At 43.3% G+C, this 17,313-nt stretch overlaps 1 protein-coding gene across 15 annotated transcripts in view; it reads left to right on the forward strand.

Annotated features, from left to right (window-relative positions):
• Window positions 1–17,313, forward strand: part of PLCB4 (phospholipase C beta 4) — a 400,050-nt gene that overhangs the window by 136,264 nt on the left and 246,473 nt on the right. For all 15 annotated transcript variants that reach the window (XM_080683992.1, XM_080683985.1, XM_080683990.1 and 12 more), the window contains one exon: window positions 8,327–8,386. The gene's annotated coding sequence lies outside the window, so the exon portion shown is untranslated. The remainder of the gene's footprint in view (window positions 1–8,326; window positions 8,387–17,313) is intronic.

Raw genomic sequence — 17,313 nt, forward strand, 5'->3', positions numbered from 1 at the left:
AAGAGAATTTAGGCTTCCTTGGACAAAGCTGCTGCTGGTATATAGGGTGTCTTTATGCAAATTATAGAAACACAACCCTTGGCCAGGCTGCAGCATCCCACTCCCCTCTTGGCCTTGGACGAGAGCCAGATCTGTTTGGGTGGAATGCACAGGCGCTCGGCTACCACCTTGTGCTATATAATCGGTGGAGAAGGCACTCCTCTTTCACAGGGTGGAAGCACAGGTGGGTGCATGGGCAGATGCAGTTAAGAAGAAGGGTCCTGGAGCCAGATCATCAGGTGTAAAGTCATGTTCCTTTGTTTCCTTGCCTTATATCTCTGGATAAGTGATGTAACTACTCTATGCCTCAGCATCCTCCTCTGTAAAAAATTTCCACCTATCGAGTTTGGTGAGATTTAATACGGACATAGTAATTTCTCATTAATTGGTAATTGTTATTATTGTTATTATTTACTTTGCTTCTTCCAAACCTGTCAGATTGTTTTGCTTTCTAACCAAACAGCTTTTGAAAGGAGGTTTCTTAAACAGTTTCATTTTATTTTTCTGTTAAACACATCTTAATATGCCATGTGCTTGTGGATGTATTAAGTATGCTTTTCATTATATTTACCCTTTTCCTGTACATATTAGTGTGATTATGTATTCCCTCTATGTAACTTCCAAATAACTAAGTCAGTTGAATGAAAAAACATTTCAATGGATTGAATTTAGAAATATAGTGTAATTTAAAACATTAGAAAATATAATGTAACTAAAAAATGTCAGCCCCTGGTGTTATTTGGATACTTGTCATTAAATACACTTAATTTGTCCTTCTGGGTAATAGGTATACATTTGTTTTTCATCCCTCCTCCTTCTAGGATGTCGTTTTCTAGACAGCCAGGTTCAGAAGGTTCAGTTTGAATTAAAGGAGAGAAAAATTTCGTATAGATTTGGAATTTGGTGGAGTACATGCATTCTTTTCTTTTTTTAAAAAATATATTTTATTGATTTTTTACAGAGAGGAAGGGAGAGGGATAGAGAGCTAGAAACATCGATCAACTGCCTCCTGCACACCCCCCACCAGGGATGTGCCCACAACCAAGGTACATGCCCTTGACCAGAATCGAACCTGGGACCCTTCAGTCCGCAGGCCGACGCTCTATCCACTGAGCCAAACCGGTTAGGGCAAGTACATGCATTCTTAGAGTTAGATTAACTACTTAATGATGGACGGGAGAATTGTTACAAATAAACTCCCTGTTTTAACTTCTGCTTATCCTTCCTACTGGCCAGTTAACTTTTCTTGTGACATAGCCTTGGTTCCCAGCCTAAGAAGAGAAATGCATGCAGATGACAAGTGCACGCTGGCAGTTACTAGGTATGCTAGGCAGAACTCGAAGATGGCCCAAGACTTCCGCCCCCTGGTGTACACACACTGTATAACCCCAGCACTGTGACTATGATGGGATGTCACTTCTGTAGTTAGGTTACCTTGGGTGGCCAATTGCCTTTAAGAATGAGAACTTACCTTGGGTGGGGCTGTTCTAATCAGCTCAGCCCCTAAACAGGACCAAAGAGTGAGACAGAGAGAGTGATTCCATACAAGGGAGATTCTTCATCACTGGCTTGAGGATGATGGGGGCTTGTGGCAATGAGTGTGGGTGGCATCTAGGACCTGGGAGTGGTCCTTAGTGGCCAGCCAGCAAAGAAACAGGTCCTTAACCCTTTGACTCTTTGACCACAAGGAAGTAAAACCGGCCAATAGCGTTGGAAGCAGATGATTCCTCGGAGCCTTCAGAAAGGAAGGAGGGCTAACAGACACCATGATTTTAGCCTTGTAAGTCACTGGACAGAACCCAGCAATGGTACCAAACTGAGACCTACAGTACTCAGAGCTAACACATGTGAGTTGTTTCATGCCACGGATTTTGTGGCAGTTTTTTTGTACAGCCATAGAACACCAGGCAAAAGAATATAGGTGTGTAATTGCAAAGCCATTACTTAGTGAGAAAAAATCCATAAAATAATTCATAAGAAGCTCCTACAAAGAGCTCCCCGTTGTGCATCTTAGAGGCAGTTAGCCACAGGAGTGGCAGGTACAGGAGCTGTGAATTTTCTGGGCAGATTTAGATTCTCATATTGGCAGCTTTAGACTTAGGAAGGGCAAAAGAATGCTTAAATTGCTCTCCTGGGAGAGAGTTATTGCATTATGGTCAAAGAAAAAATCCTTGGAATCAGAAGGTATGATTCCACCTCTATGTTTATAAGTGTTGTTGACTATGCCGTTCACTTAGTGCTCACTAACTCAGTGGCGGGGAAGGTGAATATGGGGAGAGCAGAACATAGGTGAGGGAATTGTCTCAGTGGAAGTGATTGGAAGGGTGGAGGCTGTGCGGAACCAGGGCACCCAGGGAGGGTGGGGGCCGTGGGGAACTGGAGCACTCAGAGGGGACATCTGCCTCTCAGCTGTCGCTGGCTTATCTGCAGCACTCTAGGTCTGTGTTGCTAAATCTCCCAGATTTCCAAGAGAAGCTGGGGTTGCAGAGATGTATATGAACTCTCCCATTAAAACATGTTAATACCAGCTCAAACTTTAAAAGATGGCCATGGGGACATGTAAGCATATAGTGGCCAGATGCGGCCCTCAGCAGCATCTCCTTCAGGGCAGCCTGGATGGGTGAGAACATGTAAGCAGTTTGGGAGACTGAGAGGATTGGAGGGTGTGGGCTTGGCGAGGACTCAGTTTTATTTGCTTTGTTCACTATCGTATCCTCAGAGCCGAGAACAGTGTCTAACACACAGCATCCGCTCTAACTATTTGTTGAGTGACATTGAGGAGACATAAACATATTCACACCTTATGTGAAAACGTCAAATGTGATTGCACTGGTGAAATGGGATTCTGAGATCCTATGACTTTTAATGTTGTGACATGGTCCCATCTGAGCTAACATAAGGTCCATTTGGCCCAGCCATTTCCCTTTTGTTAACCTACAGTTCCACTGAAGGACTGCTTTGGAAGTCACTAGCTATGAGGGAGAACAAAGTGGAAATTGAGTCCTTCTTGATGGCTGGTAGTATCCTGCATGTCTTGCATGTCCCATCGCATTTCACCCTGTCCCAGGAGTCTGAGATGGGTCCTAACATCACCTGCCTTTCACAGATGAGAAGATGCTTTCAGAGACGTGAAGTCAGGTGCTTGAGACCACACAGCTGGTACATGATTGCCCTCAGCTTTAACTGTTAGCCAAATGTTTGACTTTCTCCCCATGCTTGCTTCTCAGAGCTGCTCTGGAACCAGCAGCATCAACATCAGCTCAGGTATAATTAGAGAAGCAGTCTCTTCCCACATCAGACCTGTCTCAAACAGAATCCACATTTCAACCAGATACCTTGGTGATCTGTATGCATGGTCAAGTTTGAGAAGCATTGTCTAGTCCACTGGGTTCTAAACTTGGGTTATCCAGGAACCACTTTTATGAACTTAGCCAAATCTATCTTTCACCTGAACTTATCACTCATACTTTCCAGTTAAATATATTTATTTAAAAATAAGATCTATCTGGTAAATAACTCTGGTAAGATGGTAACATTGCTATGGTAAATAATCATAAATAACTATACTTATTGTGATATACTTAACTTCAATAGAAAAATGATGCTATTTTTCATAAATAGAAGTTAAGTGCTAATGTACATGCAGTGTACAGGGGGTGGGGCAAAAGTAGTTTTACTGTTGTTCGTATGGAAAATAATACAGTAATTGATAAATAACAATACAAGAATAAACTGTGTTTCATATACTCGCAGCTGTAAACCCACTTTTTCCATACCCTGTTTATATCACACACAAAAGAACTAGCACTAATACCCTACCAAAAAAATTTAACATTGAGATTCTGTTTTCAAGTGAAGAATAATTGGGCAAGACTGAACCAAAGCAGAGGTCATTTCACTCTGATTTACTACTGAACATGAAAATTATTGTTTTGCAAACAAACAATGTGAGAGAACACTTACATCTGTGAATTTGTGCATCATAATGAACCTCTTCAAACCGTGGTGGCCTAAATCAATAACCATTTATTTTCGTTCACATGGTGGTCTCAAGTTTGCAAGAAAGTCAGGAGGGCAGGTCCCAATGTACAAGACTTCTCAGCCTCTGCTGTGTCTCAACTACAAAGCAAGTCATGTGGTCACGCCGATTCAAAGGATGGAGAAACAGTCCCACCTCTTGATGGGACATTGCAGGCTGCAAGGGGTGACTGCAGGGGGCAGGGCAGCATTTGTGGCCGTTTCACTATCTACCATCGCATTGGAACACATTCCCTCACGTGGTCCATGGGGAGATATTTTACAGTTTATTATTAATGGTGCAGTTTATATGTAAAATACAGATATTTTAGAATGGTACATGGAGAGATAATATGTATAGGATTTACAAAAACATCTTCTCCCATTTTGTGAGTTGTATTTTCACTTTCTTAATGGTGACCTTGGAAGCACAAAGTTTTTAATTTGCTAAAGTCCACTTTATATTTTCTTTTGTTGTTTGTGCTTTTGGGGTGATATCTATGAAACCATTGCCTAACCCAGGGTCTCAAGTATGTACAGTTGACCCTTGAACAATGCAGATTTAGGACCTGAATGTTTCAAGGGTCCTAAATGTGCATTGTTCAAGGATCAACTGTATTTTCCATCTGTAATAGGGAAGCTGGTATGTGGCGGGCCAACTTAAGTCATACTTGGATTTTCAACTATGTGGGTGGCCAGTGCCCCAACCCCTCTGTCAACTGTACTTTCATTTACTCCTGAGGCTTTTATAGTTTTAGCTCTTACATTTTTTTCTTTTATAATTTTCTTTCTGGATCTGGATGATGAACTCCCTACCCACAACCTCTCCCCCAGACTCCTCTCCATCACCACACTGGGCTACCTAATTTCCTGGCCTACACAATGCAGCTGGGCCAGGTCAAGGCTGGGTTGTTCTCTCTGCCCCTGTTCTAACAAGGGACCTTGTTAGTTTAACTCTTACATTTAGATATATGATCTATTTTGAGCTATTTTGTGTGTGTGCTGTGAAGTAGGAGTCTACCATTATTCCTTTGCACGTAGCTATCCAGTTTTCCCAGCACTATTTCTTGAGCAGACTATCTTTCCTGATTGAATAGTCTCTGCATCCTTGTTGCATAAAAACAGCTTTTGATAATACCAACACAAATAGGATTGGGGATTTGGGGATTTTATCTATTTATTCGTTTTTCTTCTCTGTCATAGAAAAATATCTTTCCTCTTTTGAGTGTTATACATAGGGACACATAAACACTCACAGAGATTCACAGAGGTCTGTGCCCAGACACAAAGACCCCCATTCTCTCTCCTTATTTATACCCTTATTTATACCCTTCAACACTTAAGAGTAATAATAGAATGAAAAAAGTAGATTGAAGCCTTGATTCACATATGACTACAACAATAAGTCAGTTACAGTAGTTTTCCTAGTGTATGCCAGTAGCTAAATAGTTCATGATAAACTGTTTACATATACTGTTTCACTTTTCTGTAGTTGAGTATTTCAACATTGGCTTTGTCAAATGTTGCCATATTTCAGTCATGCACAGAATTAGAAAGGTTTATGGAAAAATGCATCAGTTTTATGTGGGATAGTCACTAGAGAATTAGAGAAAAAAAGGGAAAACGTGTCCAGTCTTTAAGTCTCTAGTTGCAGAAAGACTTGGGCAACAAGTAGTTTCTCAAAATGAGGAGTATGGTTTGGCAAGGTCATTAATCAGTGGGCTTTTTTTGAATTCAGTTTGTTTCACAGCCCCAAGAGGCATAAAACATTTATGTAGTTCAACTTCCCATATCTGGTGTGGGGTGGGTGGGGAGTGGGTCACACTTAATTATTAATCCCTTTAAAAAAGATTTATTGAGCACTTACTATGTGCTAGGCATTTTACTAGGTGCCAAGGGATGTACATAATGGTTTTTAATACACAAATACTCCCTGTGTTCTTGGAATTTACAGTCTTAATTAATACATCATTACAAATCCTAATATATAAAAACCCAGGGTCCATAATGATCGACTGAAAGCTCGACCGAACACCAGAAGTCAGCCCTGCAGTCAGTGCTGGGTTGCCGTGGTGACCCAGCACTGACTGCTGCTGGTGCCAGCGCGGTAACCCAGCACTGACTGCAAGGGGCCTGCAGATCAGACCCGGAGAGAGGCCAGAAGACAGAGGCAGGGTCTGATCCGCAGCCTCTGTGGCAGCTGTTGCCTCTATCTTTCTGTCCGGGCTTTGCCAGCAGTTGCAAATCTGTTTCTCTCCAGGCCTCTATGGGGGCTGCTAATCAGCCCTGCCTCTCTGATCAGGCCCAGAGATAGGCCTGGAGATGCTGACTGGCATAGATACCGACCAAGCAGAACCAAATCTGGGCGAACTGTGGGGAGCCAATGGCTGCCTAGGAGGCAGAGCTTTTGACGCTGACTGGCATAGAAACCGACCAATTGGAACCAAATTGGCCAGCAGGGGAGGGCAGTTGGGGGTGAGATCAGGCTGGCAGGGGAGGGCAGTTAGGGGTGATCAGGCAGGCAGAGGCAGTTAGGGGCGATCAGGCCAGCAGGGGAGGGCAGTTGGGGGCAATCAGGCAGGCAGGCAGAGAGGTTAGGGACAATCAGGCAGGCAGGCAGAGGCAGTTAGAGGCGATCAGGCAGACAGGCAGGTGAGCGGTTAAGACCCAGCAGTCCCAGATTGTGAGAGGGATGTCCGACTGCAATCGGGTCTAAACAGGCAGTCGGACATCCCCCAAGGGGTCCCCGATTGGAGAGGGTGCAGGCTGGGCTGAGGGAACCCCACCTCTGTGCATGAATTTTGTGCACTGGGCCACTAGTATAAATATAATATTGCAAACATGGTAAATGCCATGGAGGAGGCAAGGTCATGGAGGCTAATCATGGGTCAGGATGTCTGGGTTTGAATGCCAACGCTTTGTGAATCTTGAAAACTCACCCAACTTCTATGAAATGGGAACAATCACAGTACATATACTTCAGACTTTTTCTGTGGATTAAAATAAATATGATGCCATCCATGCTTAGAGCTTAGGCCTTAGTAATATTCACTAAATCAGTAATGTAAGTGTACATGCTGCTTTATATTCTCTAATTTTGTATATGTAAAATGGAACATTCCTTTCTATAGAGACTTTGGATTAACTGGATTTTTTCTTTTTCAATTTCAATTTACAATTTCATAGTAAAATATTGCAGAATGTTTAAATGTTAGGTTAAGATGCAAAGACCCTTTTTTATGTTCCTACAATGCAAGTTCTTGAGAGGCAGTTCTTGTTATCTGATATATTTTTGCATATAACAGTGTTCTTGTCTGTTTGTTTAGATTGGTGAGGTTTATCTTAGCACAATGGGGTCATAGTATACATATTTATATACTACTTGAGTTTTTTTAAAAATTAATATTATGACCTGAGAATTTTTTTTCATATCTTTCTACATAGATTTAGGTTCACTTTTTTCTTTTTAATGGCATTTTCTTGCAAGGTAGGGAGGTACCATTGTACCTGGGATCTTACTGTAGACATATCTATATGTAGATAATGATTTTCACAAAACCTCAATTCAAGTTTTATAGACATCATCTTCCCAAGTCTCAATTGCTATTTTTTTCTGCTTCTGCCTACCCAGATGCAAATTGGCTTCCTCTTACTTCTATGTACTTCAGACACGTCCTGGAACTCCCCATGTACCCCATCTTGGGAAGATCTTGAAATCTAAACTTCAATCAACCAGAAATCCAATGTCAAATCCAGAGTCTGCATAAACAACTTATAAAAGACAATACAGAATTACATACACATAGAAAATGACTCCGGGTAGATTGATGCAATTCATTGTAAATTTTTCCTTTTCAGCACTGCTCTTCTTTGAAAGGACACACTGTTTCTTACAATTACAGTTCATCTGAGAGCATTTTACTGTTATTCAGGAAAAGATCATTCTATCAATTTTAGAAGATTTTCGATAACCATGTCCTTCAATGGCTACTTAATTATTCTGATAGGTTAAGAAGGTAAATTGTAGATCAGCAGCTTAGTAGACAGGGTGTGTAAACCCTATAGGCTGGGTATAGCATAATATTTCTGATTTAATGACTGTTTTTGTCATCTATTTAGAAATGTCACTAATTTGTTAATGTGTCTTTCGGATGTATTCTTTAAAGTTATAGATTCTGATTTTGAAATGCAAAGGGCTGTTTCTTTCCATGAGATTTCGACAAGTTCTTTACATTAATATTTCTCTGGTCTGTGTCTGCTTGCTTCACAGAGGACGGCGCTGGGAGCTTGGCTGAGCAGACATCACTCGCAGTTGATCCAGAGCTGTCTGGTGAGTACTCTGCACACTGTGGTAAAGAGTTGCTAGTTGCTGGGTTCTAGAACTTTCAGGCTGATGTCCCATGTGAAATACTTCTCAAAACGGAGTCACAGACATTTTCCTTCATGTGATGGAGGATTGTTCTCCTGGCATTTTCTAAATTCCAGTTTATTCATTCCACTAAACTTACACATGTCACCTTTTACTAGATTTCTACTTGCTATCTCGTAATATTGCCTACATTTTATGTTACTGTTCTCTGCAATTCTTTCCAAGGAGAAATGTGTGACTTGTTTTCAAATCTGTGCAGATATGTTTACGAAGATTCCCACAGATGTGAAAAATCATGACCATGTTCATTGTCAGCTGGAATTCACTCTCCACTTTTTGGGAACTATCTCTGGAAAGATGTAAATAAATTCTCCCTCAGAAGTCCCATTTTACAAACCTTTGAAGAAATGCTAAAATGGGAAACAAATATCTTTATCTGTGCAATTTTTATTTATAACCTACTAGAGGCCTGGTGCATGAAACTTGTGCACTTGGGGGAGGGGGTCCCCTCAGTCCAGCCTGCTCACTCTCACAGTTCGGGAGCCCCAAGATGGATTGCCCCCCACAGAGATAGGTCCTGCCCATCCGCTACAGCCCACTGGTTGGTGGCGTGGGCCTCCCTCTTTGGGGCAACCATGGAGCCCCCCGATTGATCGATCACCCCACCGACTGGTGGCCTGTGCCTCCCTCTGCGGGGCGATCATGGGGCGATGGCCGGACCACCGACCAATCGCATTGCACCCGTCTTGGCTGGCCTGGCACCAGTGGGTGTCATGTGTGGTCTTCCAGACAGTCCTTTCGCTGTTCGGCCGTTCGGTCGATTTGCATATTATGCTTTTATTATTATAGATTATTATTATTAAGCCAGTGCTTAATGCTGGAGCCAGAATCATAGTGAATATGAGAGATGGTTCTTGTCTGACCCCTTAATCAAATTGCTGTTTTCTAATTGCTGTTGTAAATAAAAAAATAGACTATGTATCATTTCTTACTTCAAGGGATAAACAGTCATTTTATAGTGATCACATGAAAAAGATAAACAGCAACCTCACTGTTCATCCCGACAGGTGAGCTTCAGGTCCCAGGCATTTAAAATCAGTTTTATTTTCTTGGCCATGTACATGTCAAGTCAGACACTCCATTACCTTCTGGCAGGGCCTGGGGCTAATTTTCTTCTGGCCTTCCTGTGAGGGGTGGAAAAGATCACACTTCTCTTAGTGATCAACATTTAATGATGACACAAGCATATCAAGAAAGTAGATTTATTATCGAATGCTCCTACCTATTTTTAGTCAAGTGCACTATACTTTCCTGTTCCCCAAGGATGATTCATAAACCATGTTTTAGCAGGCAAACCAGAGTTGGGGGTAGGAAGGGAGCTGAATAATTCTTTAGGGACTCTAAATCAGTATAGATGTGACATCTCCTTTTTAGTCTTTTTTGTTACATTTTTCTGGACTATGCAGTTTCTCTGCATAATAGTTGTACTATCCTTACAAATAGGTAATTCTTCATTGGCTGTATTAGAAATAATTCCTATTAAGAATTGTGTGCTTAGTGAAAATAAACACTTGATTCAAGAGTCCAAAAGACAAACAAAACCCAACCACTGGAGCTTAGAAGTTGATTGTATATTAAGTGGACTAACTGTGGCATATTTGATTTTACAAAGACTTTGGGTGACATCAGGTCCTGGAACGGCTAGCAGTCTGTGGACTTCTCTTGGCTCCCCAGAGCTAATGGGACCTGATTGGATCTGGTGCCCCACATGTCACCAGGTTGTTGTCATATTTGTGTTAATCTTAGCCTCCTCCCAAAGAAAGAATTCTCCTATATTTTTCATGTCCTCTCCTAAAGACAAAAACATTCTACTCTAGCAATGTTGTGTTATTGGATAGCTTGTATTTTGGAGGTTTTTAAATATTGAACTGAAATCTGATTTTTTTTATAATGTCTTCTCATACTAAAAATTGGAAACATCTAGACCAAAGAACTTTTCTGGTTGTGTCTTGAACACGTGTTCTATTTCCCCATGATTCCAACAGTGGACTGTGCATTAGTTCCAAATGGTATTTTTTTTAGGACTACCCTATATAATAAAAACCCAATATGCAAATTGTCCCCTTGGGCGGTTGTTTGCCTGGGAGTTCGACCTCTCTCTATGACATGTGCTGACCACCAAGGGGTGGCATGGAACATGGCAGGTGTTGGTGACGCGGCACTGGAAGTGGGCAGCAGTGGAGGTGCTGCAGGCCTTGATGGGCCCCGACGACAGCGGCAGTGCAGTGGGATGGAGGAGCAGGTGAATAGGCGGTGCCAGGCCAAGGAGGGTGCAAGCTGGGGCCCAATTGCCCCGCCGATCGCCCTGCAGAAGATGACCAGCAGCGGTGGTGGGGTGCGGGGCCGTTGCCTGGCTCTTAGGCGCTGAGGGAGTCGTGCTGGGGGGCCTGGCCCCAATCAATCGCCCTGAAGGCGGGATGGTGGAGCAAGTGAGGTGGAGGCACCAGGCCAAGGCAGGCAGGCAGAAGGGTTAGGGGCTGCAAGGCTGGGGGCGTGAGCTGGGACTGCGAGCCTGGGGGCGTGAGCTGGGGTCCGATCCCCACAGGCCACCCTGAGGGACCCCACCGGTTCACGAATTCGTGCACCAAGCCTCTAGTTTCATCTATAATAGGCATTCAGAATATATTTTAATTCCTGTAATGGCAAAATGTGTATTTTAGATCTTGCTTATTTATGTTTCATTCAACTTAACTTTTTAATCAGTGTTAGGCAATAAAGTCTTAAAATAGAAAAATATTTATATTGAGAACAAAATAAATATTTGGGGATGAATTCTTCTCACCCTTACGTCTGGCTTCAGAATGACTTGGTAAAGAGGAATTTATTGACCTGGTCAAACCAAAGGCTGTCTTCAAGTTTTATGCAAAGAAAGAAAACAACCCTTGATACTTCTCTCCTGTAGTATTTCAGTTTGGAAGATGTATTATTCTTTTGAATTACCTACTGTTGGGGTCTCTTTCTTCCTTTCTGAATTATTTTGAATTGTTTTTTATTAAGGATTGATTATGTACAGAATTTATAACATGACTGTCAGGTATAACACTCACCAAACTTTCATGTTGACTCCTCTTTGTTTTTGCCTCTGCTTTGGAGCCTTACACACCATCTTGATGACTCTCATGCTTAGAGATATATGTGTTGTGCCAGCATTAGCATCATTTTTCTAGATCTGAGACCTAGGTTTTGGGCTACTACAATGATCTTTGGCAAAGAAGATTCTTCTAATTAAACTGTGAAGAGTACAGTTGTTTTAAACTGTGATGTGTTCTAGAAACTCTTATTCACGGAACAATAATTAGGCTTCGTGTCTCCTTAGAGCCCATTCATGATGACAGGAGTCTTGGGTTGAGCTCCCTAGAAGCAGACCCGAGATGTGGATTTCTGCATGAGTGTTTCATTAGGACAGGGCTCTTGGGAGAAACTAGTGAGTTGCAGATGGAAAGGAAAGGGGAAAATCCAAGCAGAGGGATGACTTGAGCACAGTCCCTGCCTCAGGCTGATCCCTGGGGTAGCTTTCAAGCATAATTGCTTCTGAGAGTCTGTTTCTTCTGTTTAGGTAAGGGGGTGGGCTTTTCCATTCCAGCACCAGCTGGGAGCTGGTGGGAGAGGGACTGTAAACTTGGGAGCTCTTGACTCTGCATCTGCAAGTGAAAGTAGCTTCCATAGTTGAAGGGTGTCCCCTTAAGAAACTTGCCAGTACCATCTCTTAGAAGCAAAGCATGCCTAAGCTGGGATGTGAGCACACAGGACAGTTAAGAGGGACCCAGTAGCATCTGGACAGGACACGGGAGTGTCTGCTCTACCTAGCCCCATGCCATTTCACTCACATCCTCACCTATAGGCACATTTTCATCCCTTAGACCAGTGGTCGTCAAACTCATTAGTCAACAGAGCCAAATATCAACAGTACAACGATTGAAATTTCTTTTGAGAGCCTAATTGTTTAAACTTAAACTTCTTCTAATGCCACTTCTTCAAAATAGACTCGCCCAGGCTGTGGTATTTTGTGGAAAAGCCACACTCAAGGGGCCAAAGAGCCACATGTGGCTCGTGAGCCGCAGTTTGCCGACCACTGCCTTGGACCAGTGATTGTCAACTCTTTTCATCTCACAACACACAAAAACTAATTATTAAAATTCTGTGGCACACCAAAAAATATTTTTTGGCTGATCTGACAAAAAACAATAGGTATAATTTTGATTCATTCACCCTGGATGGCTATTGTGCTGGCTGTTGTCATTCTTGTATTTGACAATCTAAGTGAAAAGAAATGAGTGCCCTGACTAAACAGTCAGGTATTGCATGTTTTAAAAATTCTTGAGGCACACTGGTGTGTCTCTTGCTGCACACCATTTGAAAATCACTGTGTTAGACCATTTCCAGGTGCAAGTTAAGCACTCTCAGAAGCTCTATGAATTCATCTTCTTCCCTTGAGAAGGTAATGAGCTACTGCTTCAAATATCTGAGTCTTAAAGTGATTCCAGTTTGAGAGACACCTAGGTTATTTTCTGTGAGTAGAATTGTTGTGTATTTGTTAGAGTAAAAACAAATAATATATGAAATTCCAAAGCTTTCCTTAAATGGATATCATCATGGGTAATTCTTTCAGCGCCCTGAAAAAGAGGCAAGGGTATTGTCTGATTGTATGATTGGCAATCATTCTTGCTAGAAACATATATAGCTACTCTGTTATTTTTCATTCTCATCTCTTTGAACCATCCTTTAACACTTCATTTTCTAAAGTTTCCCCTTTGCCTTTGAAAGTATTTTCATAAAATTTTTAGGGAAATATATAGTGTTTCTTTGGGCACCTTCAATTCAGTATAGAACAAAAGTATGGTCCTGTAGAAATATCATGTGAGCAGTATGTCCAATTTAAAAATTTCTTGTAGCTTCATTAAAAAAGTAAAAAGCATAGATGGACCTAGAAAATACTATGCTAAATGAAATAAGCTAATCTGAGAAAGACAAATATCACATGATCTCACTTATTTGTGGAATCTAATGCACAAAATGAATTGACCAATAAAATAAGGCCCAAAGCATGGAGGCATGGAACAACTGACATACCTTGATGTGGGGTTAGGGGTATGAGAAGAGATAAACCAAAGAAGTTATATATTTACTAGAGGCCCAATGCATGAAATTTGTGCACAAGGGGGCTGTCCCTCTGCCCAGCCTCACTCTCTCCAATCTGGGACCCCTCGAGGGATGTTTGACTGCCTGTCAGGTATAACACTCACCAAACTTTCATTTGACTCCTCTTTGTTGGAGTTGGACATCCCTCTCACAATCCAGGACTGCTGGCTCCCAACTGCTTGCCTGCCTGCCTTCCTGATTGCCCCTAACTGCTTCTGCCTGCCACCCTGATCACCCCCTAACCACTCCCCTGCCAGCCTGATTGATGCCTAACTGGTCCCCTGCCAGCCTGTTTGCCCCTAACTGCCCTTCCCTGCAGGCCTGGTCACCCCTAACTGCCCTCCCCTGCAGGCTTGATTGCCCCCAACTGCCCTCCCTTTCAGGCCTGGTCCCTCCCAACTGCCGTCCCCTGCTGGCCTGATCGCCCCCAACTGCCCTCCCTTGCAGGCCTGGTCCCTCCCAACTGCCCTCCCCTGCTGGCCATCTTGTGGTGGCCATCTTGTGTCCACATGGAGGCAGCCATATTTGACCACATGGGGGCAGCCATTTTGTGTGTTGGAGTGATGGTCAATCTGCATATTACTCTTTTATTAGATAGTATAGAGGCCTGGTGCACAGGTGGGGGCCAGCTGGTTTGCCCTGAAGGGTGTCCGGATCAGGGTGGGGGTTCCCTTGGGGCGTGGGGCACCCTGGACAAGGGGCCTGTGGTGGTTTGCAGGTCGGCCATGCCCTCTGGTGACCCAAGCAGAGGCCCTGGGATCTGGGATTTAATTATCTTCTATAATTGAAACTTTTTAGCCTGGTGCGGAGCCAAGCCTCCTGCTTGCTCCATGGCCACAGCCATTTTGGGGGGGATTTATTTATCTTCTATAATTGAAAGTTTGTAGCCAAGGCAGGCCAGGGCTGCGGAAGCTTGGCTTCCTCCATCTCCAGGGGCAACCCAAGCCTCCTGCTCTCTCCAGCTCCGTGGCTGCCACCATTTTTGTTGGGATTTATTTATCTTCTATAATTGAAACTTTGTAGCCTTGAGTGGAGGCCTGGGTTGGCCAGGTTGTGCAGAAAGCTTGGCTTCCTCCATTGCTGAGGAAACCCAACCCTCCTGCTCGCTCCATGGCCGCATCCATCTTGGTTGGGTTAATTTGCATACTCCTGATTGGCTGGTGGGCGTGGCTTGTGGGTGTAGCAGAGTGATGGTTAATTTGCATATTACTCTTTTATTAGATAGGATATGCATAGCCCATGGACATGGGCAATAGGGTAGTGAATACTTGGGGGAGGGTAGAGGCCAGGGGGAGGGAGCTAAAGGGGGGGAAATGGGATATCTATAATACTATCAACAATAAAAAAATCTATACTAATAAAAGGGTAATATGTTAATTAGGGCGGACGTCTTCTGGACAACCTTCTGGACATCCTTTTGGACAAAGGCATAGCAGCTATGAAGGGCCAAGGCATGGCTGCGAAGGGCCCAGGCTCAGGCTGGCAGTGGCAGCAGTAGCGGGGTAATGGAGGCGGTGCATTCCCCTGATCCGCCAGATTGCCTCCCGAAGAGGGAGGCCAGACTGCAGCTCAGGCCGGCAGGGGAACAAGTTAAGGGCAATCAGGTTGGCAGGGGAGCAAGTTAAGGGCAATCAGGCCGGCAGGGGGGCAAGGTAGGAGTGATCAGGCTAGCGGGCAGAGGGGTTAGGGATGATCAGGCAGGCAGGCAGGCAGAGGGGTTAGGGATGATCAGGCAGGCAGGCAGGAGAGCGGTTAGGAGCCAGCGGTCCCAGATTGTGAGAGGGATCCCAGATTGGAGAGGGTACAGGCTGGGCTGAGGGGACCCCCACCCCCCGTACATGAATTTCATGCACCGGGCCTCTAGTATATTAATAAAAGAAAGTAAACAGAAATATGTTTTTATATCACCCTGAGCTGGAAGCTGGGAAGCCTAAGATCACAGTTGAAATTAATGTTAATAGTATATTTAGCCTAGCATACCTAATTATTATCATTTCAACATTATCTATGATATTTTACATTTTTCTTTTTACATCTTTCTGGTCTATATTTTATATTTATGTCAGATAGTAATTCAGACTAACCATATTTCACATGCTCAGGAGCCACATTTGGCTAGTGGCACTGTAGTGGACCGTGCCACTTCAGAATGTTATAGGTAAACTCTGGTAGGAGGCTTACTTCCTTTGAGATAAGACTTAGCACTCCTGAATCTCCCAGCCTGGTGACTCTACTCAGTAAAGAAATGAAACAGCACTGCTGTCAAAAGACAATGAGCTCATCTGTCCTTGATGAGCCATTACTGCTTGTATTTTAACTTAATACCCTGTCTGCATGAATTAAGATTAAAGTGATAAGGTTTGGCAGCTAAGATGTCACTGGGAACTCTCAGGAGTGCAGATTCAAGGATCATTTTTTGGAAGAAAGTGGGTCTTCAGTGAAGGGTAAAATGAGGAAAGGGGGCATCTTAGGCAATAGAAAAAATATATCTGTATGTAATGCATGTTGGTGGAGGAGGTTCTAAGAAAAGTTGGGGTACTTGCTTGTAAACTTGATGAGGCTGGAGTGCAAAATACACAATAAGAAAGGTAGTTAGCAGCTAGATTGATACCAGGTTCAAAGACTCTGGTTTTGCAGTATATGAAGTGAAGTAGCATCAGGATCCGACCTAGTTATATGTTGGGGTCTGTTTTAGTTATTTATGATTGTGTAAGAAATCACTCCAGAACGTAGTAGCTGGAAACAACAGCAGTCACCCTTCACCTCTCACTTCTTCTGTGGGTCAGGGGTCTGCAAGATCGCTGTTGGGCAGTTCTGGCTTGGGGCCTTGCATGCAGTTTTATTCAGTTGGCATCTAAGGCTGAGGGAGCACAAGCCTGGAGCAGCTCATGGCTGGCTCCTCTCTCTCTCTCTCTCTCTCTCTCTCTCTCTCTCTCTCTCTCTCTCTTTCTCTCAACACAGTCTCAGGATTTCTCCAAGTGGTCTCTCTTCATGGCCTCAGTGCAATTGGACTGCTATGTGGCTCCAGTGTGATTGTTCCGGTCAACAAGGTAGAAGCAGCATCATTTATGACTTGACCTTGGAAGTCATACTGCATCCTTTCCATCATGTTATTTGGTTACAATTGAGTGACAAGCCTGCCCACTTTGAAGGGGAGGATACTAAAAAGCCCACCTCTCAGTGGAAGGAGTGTTAAAGTCACACTGTAGGAAGAGAATGTTAGAACTATCTTCTGCCACAGGGACTGTCTCCACTGTCACTGCTATATACATCTTGCCCTCTTTAGCCATTTTGGGAATGCTCTGGCCAGGACTCACCCTTCCTTCCTGGACACACTTCTGCACAACGAGTCTCCCTTGCTAGACTGGGCCCTTAAGAAGATATAAATCTTCTGCTTACGCAATGAATGGCCAACTGAGCTTCTTTACCCAAAGTGATTAAAAGGAGAGGGAAAGGTATAGGACCAACACCATGACACTTGAAAGATAACTTTCCTAACATTTGCTAAGGCAGCATTCTGCCAACTCCTTTTCTTTCTGATCTTCATAGGAATATTTTTATCTTTTGCCAGAATCCCGTCTTTACCTCAGTTGGGGCCTTGACACTAGGTGCATAATGAACTTTCACTTTTTTTCTCCCTCTTTCCTCTTGCAAAGTCACAACCTTCAACTATAAAGGATTAAAATGTA

The sequence above is a fragment of the Plecotus auritus genome, assembly GCF_963455305.1.
Source record: "Plecotus auritus genome assembly, chromosome: 8".
Classification (NCBI taxonomy): Eukaryota; Metazoa; Chordata; class Mammalia; order Chiroptera; family Vespertilionidae; genus Plecotus; species Plecotus auritus.